Source organism: Eulemur rufifrons, chromosome 21 (genome assembly GCF_041146395.1).
Source record: "Eulemur rufifrons isolate Redbay chromosome 21, OSU_ERuf_1, whole genome shotgun sequence".
Classification (NCBI taxonomy): domain Eukaryota; kingdom Metazoa; phylum Chordata; class Mammalia; order Primates; family Lemuridae; genus Eulemur; species Eulemur rufifrons.
The window spans coordinates 16,360,750-16,369,955 of NC_091003.1; the positions used below are offsets into that span (position 1 = coordinate 16,360,750).

Genomic DNA, 9,206 nt, shown 5'->3' on the forward strand with positions numbered 1-9,206 from the left:
GGCAAAGTGCTTAACCTCAGTGATCTGTGTCTCCTCAAGCCCAGACCCAGCTTCCAGGTGCCTTACTCAGCACAGGGCCAGGCACCTCATAAATGTGGGGACTGATGGAGCTGATGCCCAGGAGCACTTAGAAACAGCACAATTCAATATGAAATCAATCTAGCCAACTGAAGTTGTAGAAAATCAGTTTTACAAGACCAAAACATTTTTCAGTGATTATGTTTGTCAGAACTAGAAATGTTACAAAACTGTTTTAGAGTTAGTACTTTAAAAAAAAAAAATGTTGCCCAAAACTCTTAAGCAAATGAAAAAAAAAAAAACAAAATCAGGGATTTGCAACCAGAAGGTTCAAGTTTTCCCAGATTGGTACCCACCTCTATTAGAAATAACACTACTCACACAGAAGATTAATTATTCACTAAACTACTGCCCACTCTAGTGAGTTACCTCCTAGGGCCTGCCTGATAGGAAGTAGATGTTTGATAAATTTATGGGAATGAATGATGGGATTTGCCAATTTCAATTCAAACCAACATAGCTGAGGAAAATATTATGTTAAAGAAAAGCTCTTCAGGTTGGACAGCCTCTAGTTAAGGGTTGTGGATTTCTAGTATAACACACAGTGCAAGGGACAATCTGGAGCCAGAGGACTTAGTCTGAGGCTCAGCTCTGCCACTCACTAGCCCAGCGTCTTCACCAGCAAATGGGGATAATTGTTCCTGTCCTACCTTTGTTATGACAAAAGTTTACAAAATAAGGGTTTCACTTTTGTTTGCTTGCAATCAGAGAAACCTCATTAATTCTGATTCTATAAAAATCGCATTAATCCAGATTTCACCTGAAGTTGAGCTAAAGACCTCTAAAATATTCTGAAGGTAGAATATAAAAAAATGAATGAGGTTGACAAAATTTAACCAATTAAGAAGAAAACTAAGAGTTTAATAACACCCAGCATATACTTGACAAAACAACAATCTCACTTCTTTCAATAGGAGGTCCTGAGGAGGACCAATTGTGTTAAAAATAATAAAACCAAAATGACACCATTTTGAATAATATATAATATCAACTTTTACAAATCAGACTTGTGTCCTGAGCCACCTCCATTAATTATGTTTATTGACAGTACAGTTTGGTAAACATTTAGAGAATGCACACTACTACGCTTAATGATAAAAATAAATCACAGAAGGTTCTGGTTCCGCCCTCAAGTCAGAATTTAACCTTTAAAAAAAAAAAAGCTTCTCACACTGAGAGGTGCCTCAATGGATATGACAGTGTTAAGAAAAACAAGACACTTTCTTGGGCTTTGCCCAGGATCCACTTCCGTATTCAGAGAGCTGTCCATCTTTAAACCCTCCCACCATACCTACATCACAAGGCACTTCTGAGGAGCAATTGGGAGAGTGGATATTAAACAGTCAAGTGGTATAAAGACTATGTTGGGAATCAACCTGGTGACTGGTCCCAGGGTGGAATGGCCAGCTGGTCCCCTAGGCCATTTCCACAGAAGTAGGCACAACCTAGCTCAATGACCATAGAAGTGCTGCTTTTGATCTTTGCATGTCCCAGGCTAGCTGTGGGACAAGGATCTACCACTCAGGTGCTTTGTTCCCAATGGCCAATGAAATGCGGAGAGACCCATGTCATCTCTAGCAGATGTTAATAGCAGAGAAGAAGGGTAATGACAGCCAAGTAGCAGTTAGGGCCATCTCTGAGAATTTTAAACCAGAAGCCACTTGGTCCCTACTTTAAAAACTACATTTCTGGCAACGATTTCTTGGATTGACACCAAAGGCACAGATAACAGAAGAAAAAAAGACATATTGGATTTCATAAAAATTTTAAAATTCTATACATCAATGGACACTATCAACAGAGTAAAACAGCAACCAATGGGATGGGAGAAATTATTTGCAAATCATATTATATATCTGATAAAGGATTAAAATCCAAAATATATAGAGAACTTCTAAAACTCAACAACAAAAACAACCCAAAGGCTGGCAAAGGGCTTGAATAGACATTTCTTCAAAGAAAATATATCACTGGCCAAAAATGGTATTTACATGTGGTTGAATACCACATGTAAAGGTATTCAACATCATTATTCATTAGGGAAATGCAAATCAAAAGCACAATGAAATACCTCACACCCATTAGGATGGTTATAATCAAAAAAACAAAAAACATCAAGTTTTGGTGAGGATGTAGACAAATGGAATCCTTGTGTACCGTTGGTAGGAATGTAAAATGGTGCAGCTGCTGTGGAAATTAGCATGGAGGTTCCTCAAAAAATTAAAAACAGAATTACCATGTGATCCAACAATTCTCTACTTCTGGGTATGCACCTAGAGAATTGAAAGCAAGGTCTCAACGAGGTATCTGTACATGCATTTTTAGAGCAGCATTATTCACAATAGCTAAAACATGAAAGCGATACAAGTGTCTATCAACAGATGAATGGATAAGCAAAACGAGGCAAATACTTACAATGGAATATTAGTCAGCCTTACAAAGGAAGAGAATTCAAGTTGGGTGCAGTGGTGGTGTGTGCCTGTAGTCCCAGTTACTCAAGAGGCTGAGGTGGGAGGATCCCTTAAGCTCAGGAGTTTGAGACCAGCCTAGGCAATATAGTGAGATCCTATCTCAAAAAAAAAAAGGCCAGGAGTGGTGGCTCACACTTGTAATCCTAGCACTCTGGGAGGCTGAGGCGGGAGGATTGCTCGAGGTCAGGAGTTCGAGACCAGCCTGAGCAAGAGCGAGACCCCGTCTCTACTAAAAATAGAAAGAAATTAGCTGGACAACTAAAAAAATATATACAGAGACAAAAAATTAGCCGGGCATGGTGGTGCATGCTTGTAGTCCCAGCTGCTCAGGAGGCTGAGGCAGAAGGATTGCTTGAGCCCAGGAGTTTGAGGTGCTGTAAGCTAGGCTGATGCCATGGCACTCTAGCCTGGGCAACAGAGTGAGACTCTGTCTCCAAAAAAAGAAAAAAAAACAAAAAAAAACCCAACAACAACAACAAGAAGGAAATTCTGACATATGCTACAATGTGGATGAACCTTGAGGATACTACCCTAAGTGAAATAAGCCAGTCACAAAAAGACAAATATTGTATCATTCCACTTATATGAGATACTCAGAGTAGTCAAATCAGAGAGACAGAAAGCAGAATGGTGGGTGGCAGAAGCTGGGGGTAGACAGAACAGGGAATTGTTGTTTAGTGGGTGTAAAGTTTCGGTTTTGCAAAATGAAACAGTTCTGGAGATAATGGTGATGATGTTTCCACAAAAATATGAGTGTACTTAAAACCACTGACCTGTACACTTAAAAATGGTTAAGATGGCAAATTTTACGTGTATTTTACTACAATAAAAAAATTGGGAAAAACTCCCATAATCCCACAAAAGTTCACATATTGTGTGATTCCCTTTTTAGAAATATCTAGAGTAGGCAAATTCAGAGACAGAAAGTGGATTAGAGGTTAACCTGGAGCTGAGGGGAGGGGAGAACAAGGAGTTATTGCTTAATGGGTACAGAATTTCTGTTTGGAGTGATGAAAAAGTTCTGGAAATAGTGGTGATGGTTATACAATATTGTGAATGTACTTAATGCCACTGAATTGTACCCTTAAAAATGGTTAAAATGGTACATTTTATGTTATGCATATTTTACCACAATAAAAAAGTTTTTTTAAGAAAATCTGTGCTCCTTATAAAATATCAAAACTGTAGTTTACTAAGAACATGCTGAGTGCACGTTATACACATTACGTCTACACAATAAGACTTAAAACTAGCCTGAGCAGGAGTGAGACTCCATCTTTACAAAAAAATAGAAAAATTAGCTAGGTGTGCACACCTGTAGTCCCAGCTACTCCAGAAGCTGAGGCAGTAGGATCGCTTGAGCCCAGGAATTTGAGGCTGCAGTGAGCTATGAGGACACCACTGCACTCTAGCCTGGGCGATAGAGTGAGACCCTGTCTCAAAAGAAGTAAAGCTTACAGAAGAGTCTTGCAAACATGGAGACATTAACATTACAATGTTAATAGGAAAAAGCAAGATATGCAACTCTACATGGTGAATGATTCAACCATTAAAAATGTGCCCAGTGGTGGTGGGAAACAAGAAGGAAATATAACAACCCCAACAAAGGCTCTCTTTAGACATTGGAGCTAGGGATGATTAGGGTGAGGGAGAGGGAAGTTTTTCTGTATTTTCCAAAATGTCTAAAATGAGCATATATTACTTTCACAATTTAAATTACTAGGGTTTTTGTTTGTTTTAAAGTACCTGTCCAAGATAGTCTGGTTACAGCCAAATGCTGGGGAGTCAAGATAGGCCTGGGCGCTCTAGAAGTTCTATAGTCATGAGCAGCTAGCTGCCAAAGATTATCCCGAGCATTCCAAACCACCACTGACTCCTCTACTCCCTGCCTATAATCAAACACCAGAGTAGTTCCCAAACATAAGGATCCCCAAGTGGTCTTATCACATCTTGGATGATGCTGTAGTTTCTGGACACGAGTAGTACCCCTTTCACTTGACCACGGCCACCCCAACTCTGCATGATCAGAAGCCTCAAATGGACAACTTATTTTGTGCTTCAGCATGTCCAAACCCAACTACATTCAGATAAGGGAGTTACTGACATTGCCTGAGATTCTGCAGTTCAGCTCACTCTGAGTTACTTCAAGGGGCTTCAGGGGGTCTGCAAACTTTTTGAATATTTATATTCAAAATTGTACATTATGAAAAATAACACAATTACAAAATGGGCAAAGGATCTGAACAGACAATTATCCAAATAAGATACACAGGTGGCCAATAAGCACATGAAAGGATGTTCACTAGTCATTAGGGAAATGCAAATCAAAACTACAGCGAGATACCACTTCATAACCACTACGACAGATAAAATTTTTTAAAATGGGCGATGAGTGTTGTTGAGGATGTAGAGAAACTGGAATCCTCATAAATTGTTAGTGGGAATGTAAAATAGTGTGGCTGCTACGGAAAATATTTTAGCAGGTCCTCAAAAAGTTAAACATAGAGTTTTCATATGACCCAGCAATCCCACTCCTAGATATACATCCAAAAGTACTGAAAATATGTTCAAATAACTTGTACTTGCACATGAATGTTCATGTTTGGTAATTCATAATTACCAAAAAGTGGAAACAATCTAAACGTCAATCAACTAATAAACTGATGGATAAACAAAATGTGGTATATCCCTACAATGCAATGTTATTGAGCAATAAAAAGGAATGAAGCACTGATATATACTACAACATGGATGAACCTTGAAAACATTATGCTTAATAAAAGATGCCAGACACAAAAGGCCACATACTGTATGACTCCATTTATATTAAATGTCCAGAATAGGCAAATCCAGAGACAGAAAGGAGATTAGTGGTTGCCAGGAGATGGGAAGAGAGAATAGACAGTGACTGCTAACATGTACAGGGTTTCTTTTTGGGGTAATGAAATGTTCCAGAATTAGCAGTGATGAGTATACAACTGTGTGAATATACTAAAAATCACTGAACTGTACACTTTAAAACGGTGAATTTTATGTTATGTGAATTATATCTAAAAAAAAAAAAAAAAAAAAGAAAGAAAACTGAGAGCATTCTACAAAACAATTGGCCAGTCCTCTTCAAAAGTTTATAGTCATGAAAGACAAAAAAAGATTGAGGAACTGTCCCAGATTGGAAGAGACTAAGGAGACTTGACAACTAAATGTGATGTGGGATCCTGGATTGGTCTTGGGACAGAAAAAGGTTGTAAGTGGGACAAATGGCATAATTTGAATAAAGTCTCTAGATTAGTTAGTAGTATTATATCAATGTTAAATTTCTCGTTTAGATAATTTCAATATAGTTATGTACAGTGTTAATATTAGGGGAAGTTAGGTGAAGGGTGTACAGGAAGTTTGTGTATTATTTTTACAAGTTTCTTTCCAAGTCTAAAATTATTTTAAAATAAAAAGTTAATAAACAACATACATAATGCAAGTCCAGGGGTTGGCAAATTTTTTCTGTAAAGGGCCATATAGTAAATACTTTAGGTTTTGTGGACCATATGATCAACTCCATTGCTGTAGCATTAAAGCAGCCAAAGACACTATGTAAATAAATGGGTGTGGCTAACAAGGACACTGAAATTTGATTTTCCTATAATTGCCATGTCATGAAATACTGTTCTTCTTTTACTTTATTCCCCACCTTTACGAATGTAAAGGTCACAGGCCATGCAAAAACAAGCATGGACTATAATATGCAGACCCTTGCTCTAGGACAGAATTTGCCAATGTATGCTTCAATTAAATAAGACAAACAAACAAAAGGTTTCACATCAAATAAGTTTGGCAATGTCAGATTACACAAATGAAACAAGTTATTATCCTGGCTTGTAAAGCACATTTCTTTATTGCAAGGCCTCTCAGTGCCTTTAATGTGGTACTCTTAATATATACTGAGAAGCTCCAAGAAAAGATAACAGTATATAGCTTTCCCCAAACTTATTTTTACCATCAAACCCTTTTTTTCAGGCAGACCAGTGGCCAGAAAAACATACTTACGAAAATGCCAATTCATGTACTTCTTTAAAAGGAAATTTTCAGATTGAGAAGTTTTTAAAACTCCAACAAATTAAGATCATTTTATCCAACGCCTGAATAAGCATTTCACAACTTTTTTTTTTTAATCTTGGGAAACACAAACAAGTAGATAAACAGAGAGTCTGGGGTCCGGGCATGATGGCTCACGCCTGTAATCCTAGCACTTTGGGAGGCCAAGGGGCGGGAGGATCACTTGAGGTGAGGAGTTCGAAACCAGCCCGAAGAGCAAGATCCCATCTCTACAAAAAGAGGAAAAATTAGCTGGCATGGTGGTGCATGCCTATAGTCCCAGCTACTAGGAGGCTGAGACAGGAGGATTGCTTGAGCCCAGGAGTGTGAGGTTGTAGTGAGCTATGATGATACCATTGCACTCTATCCCAGTCAACATAGCGAGACCCTGTCTCCAAAACAACAAAAATCAACCCCAACCATTTTGCGGGGGAAGAGAATAAGTCAACAAAATTGAGTCATAATATGGAACCTCTGCTCCATAAGACAACACAAGCATTCTTAAGCATTCTAACAGGTGTTGAAAAGTGATTTAGAGTTTTATAAAGCACAAAACATGGAAATTTGATGTTTGATTAGAAAACTAAAGATATGCTAGATGCATCATCTGCAGATTATATGTAATTGAGGATGAATTGGCAAGACAAATCCAAAAGAGGACTGGTTTTATATGCTGGATGGAAAGCTAGGCTACAGTCTGCAAAATTCTCTTACATCTATACACACATGGCTGGAGAGAGGATTAAAGAGGGGTTTATGTTACAGGGAGAAAGCGGGCCTGAACAACCTCAAGGTGCCCTCCCAACTGAGACTCCTCAATTCTATGACCCAAGGAGTTCACTGGATTCTCCTGATCCAACACAAAAGTCTTCAGAGGCATTTCCAAGTTGTTCCAAGAAAAAAGCTACTAACCTGTGGGGTGGGGTCCTATTTACTTATTCATTCAACAAACATCTAAGGCACCTCTAGCAGATGTTGGGTCATTCCAAAGTCCTCCAAAAGAAGGATGGTGCACATGACAACCAGGAAAAGATTACATAAGGTCAGATGTGTTGGCCTCACTTACAGGAGATGTAGGCTGAGGGTATGGAAATGTCAAGAAAAGAGAGCAGAAAAATGAAAAGTCACATTTACTCTGAGAGCACAGTCCGCACCACATATATTCAGAGTAACTACTTAGAGACTTTCAAGTTGGAAAGGACTCCATCTAACCTGTACACCTCCCTCGACAGGCATTCCTTTGGAGGCAATCCATTGCAGCACTGGTCACCTCTAACGATTCTTCTATTAAGTAAAAATCTTGTCTTCCTATAGAAGCCACCTGTTAGTCCTAGTGCTGCCTTCTTCGGCCCCAAAGATGACGTGGAAGCCCTCTGCGCCATAACAATTTTTCAGTTTTTGAAAACAGCTGCTTTCCAGTGCTCTCTTTTCTGGGCTAAACCTTCCAGTTCTTTCAAAGTTCCTGAACTGGCTCCAGCTGCCTCAAAGTGAAGAATGGATATCTAGTACTCACAGCAGGAAGGCATTTAGGATCAATGGGCTTCAAACATCAGTATGTACAGGACCTCCAAGGCATAAATTCAAAACGCAGTTTCCCAGGTTCCTACCCACATTCTAACTCAGGTATGTCTGATTTGAGTCCCGCACTGTAAAACCGCCATTCTACGGGATTTCAAAGCAGATGGTGTGAGAACCACATTTTAAACAACACTACCCCGGTTTACAAACAAGGAAATTGAGGCCCAGCACGGGGAAAGGTTTTGGCCCAGAACGCACAAGTGGCTGTAGGTGACAAAGTCTCAAACCGCGGTCTCTTACTCTCGGCCCAAATCTGTTCACCACGCTCCCCGGCCTCTGCCTCTCCACTTAGGGCAAACACGTTGAACACACTTCCACAAGAGAGAGGCGGCCCCGTACTACGGACAGAAAGGGAATTAGGGTGAGCCCTTTCCTTTGTCAAGGCCTCAGTTCCCCCAGTCTGTAATCATGGGACGGAAGACCACAACGCCAGCCCGACCTCTCTTCTGAAGCGGAGGACCCCGGGACAAGGACAAGCTTGTCGTCTCTGGGTCCCCTCAAGCGTCGTAGCCCCTGAACCCTGGGAAAGGCAGAACTCGGTCTCCCGCCCCCGTCCCCCAACCTCGACCCCTGCCGCCACCGCAGCCCCTCACATACCTGCCTCCGCTCAGTTAACGCTGCCCGGGGCGCCCAGCCGATCGATCTGCGCACCTACTGGCCAGTCCTACAGTCAGGTCAATCTATTGGGCAAGACCTCCTACCCCTCCTACGCGGACTCCAGTCACCTGACGCAGAGCAGCTCCTCTCGGAGGGACTTCCGGCCTCAACCGGAAGAGGCTGGACCGCTGCACTGTTCCGGCCAAGGTCCGGAGCTCTAAGGTTCCGCCTGCGGACAGGAAGCGGAGAAACTTGGCGTCTATGTGTTGGCTTTTCAAAAAGCCTAGGGTCGGGGCTTCTGGAAGAAAAGGTTGACTCCGGCAAATACCGGATAAGCTTGGAACATAGCTGGTTGCACCAGAATGTAAGATTGATGGTATTAAGAGTGATGGG

At 40.7% G+C, this 9,206-nt stretch overlaps 1 protein-coding gene across 1 annotated transcript in view; it reads right to left on the bottom strand.

The window, feature by feature from the left end:
- The window catches only part of RNF185 (ring finger protein 185), a 34,185-nt gene extending 25,295 nt beyond the window's left edge, over window positions 1–8,890 (bottom strand). The window contains exon 1 of the mRNA XM_069497461.1: window positions 8,814–8,890. The gene's annotated coding sequence lies outside the window, so the exon portion shown is untranslated. The remainder of the gene's footprint in view (window positions 1–8,813) is intronic.
- Window positions 8,891–9,206: the final 316 nt, after the last annotated feature.